This window comes from Volvox carteri, assembly GCF_000143455.1.
Source record: "Volvox carteri f. nagariensis unplaced genomic scaffold VOLCAscaffold_16, whole genome shotgun sequence".
In the NCBI taxonomy this organism is placed as follows: Eukaryota; Viridiplantae; Chlorophyta; class Chlorophyceae; order Chlamydomonadales; family Volvocaceae; genus Volvox; species Volvox carteri.
This window is the reverse complement of record NW_003307559.1, coordinates 211,720-213,406: the sequence shown is the minus strand read 5'-3', so window position 1 is coordinate 213,406 and position 1,687 is coordinate 211,720.

The following is a 1,687-nucleotide window of genomic DNA, read 5'->3' as shown; positions in this document are numbered from 1 at the left end:
ATTCACCAATCGTTAATTTAACATGCAGTAAGCGTCACATCGCAGAGTAATATCTGCCTGTGTAACCCGTGATAACAGGGTCTTCACCCGTAATTGTACGTGTAATTGGTTACATGCCCCGTAATTTACCTGCAGCACCGTGTAATATTCACCCGTAATCACTGGGTCTTCACCCGTAATTTTGCGTGTAATTGGTTACATGCGCCCGTAATTCACCTGCAGTACCGCGTAATATTCACCCGTAATCACTGGGTCTTCACCCGTAAGTTTGCGTGTAATTGGTTACATGCGCCCGTAATTCACCTCCAGCACCGCGTAAAATCCACCCGTAATCACTGGGTCTTCACCCGTAAGTTTGCGTGTAATTGGTTACATGCGCCCGTAATTCACCTCCAGCACCGCGTAAAATCCACCCGTAATCACTGGGTCTTCACCCGTAAGTTTGCGTGTAATTGGTTACATGCGCCCGTAATTCACCTCCAGCACCGCGTAAAATCCACCCGTAATCACTGGGTCTTCACCCCTAATTTTGCGTGTAATTGGTTACATGCGCCCGTAATTCACCTCCAGCACCGCGTAAAATCCACCCCTAATCACTGGGTCTTCACCCGTAAGTTTGCGTGTAATTGGTTACATGCGCCCGTAATTCACCTCCAGCACCGCGTAAAATCCACCCGTAATCACTGGGTCTTCACCCGTAAATGTTCACCTGTATCCTTGTGCTCAAATTACGGGACCCGTAACGTGTTACGGACCCGTAATTTCTGTCAAATTACGGGTGGATTGACCCAAAATTACGGGTAAAATGACCCCCCTTTTCCCAGAGTGCAGGAGGTTCGGTGGAAAGCCGGAAAGGACAAAGCACAGCTTGCTGTAGTTACTACGCAAGCTGGCCCGTCTAAGATTACTTCCTCCTCTCGCCCTAAGCAATCTCGCCCTCGGTCCCCTTCCAAACAGGCCTGGGAAACGGTTCGTGCGAAGAAACCGCGGACGTCAACGTCCGGTACTCTTCTCAAGTGTCGGATGTGCTCTCGCCTCAAACCGGCGAACCAGACTTGGGAAGAGCACAAGAAGGACTGCCTTCGCCACCTGCAGGAGCAGATGGCCCGACTACAGGAGAAGACGGCTAGTCTAAACGCGAACCGACCGGCTAATTAGGACGCTGGCAAGCACGAGGGGGTGTCTTTCAAGCAGGCCGTTAGTGCTGTAGCACGTGTAGACCAAGTCTCTTCTGCCGAGCCTGACTTGAAGATTAGGGACTCTGTTGCTCCGCCCGTTTGCGATCCGTTGATATGTGATCGGATGTTCCTTCGTGATGAATTTCGAAGGGTTGAGACCGAACTTGGGCGTCAATTTACGTTCGATGCCGCTTGTAACGACTCGGGCGACAACAGTCTCTGTTCGCGCTTTGCCTCTCCATCCAACTCGTTCTTTGATACAGACGTATCTGGCGAGTTTGTTTGGATCAATCCCCCATACACTCATATTAAAGAATGGCAGCAACATTACCACCGCTGTAAGCTAAAAAATCCTAAAACAACTTCTGCGGTGTTCGCCGTTCCTAAATGGACTCAAGTCGAGTGTCTTATGCGTTCCGCTGGATACCAGCTACTCAAAACTTATGCTGTTGGAACACAGTTGTTCTCCCAACCAGTAGACGTTGGAACGCGTTCGGACTTGCCGGGCA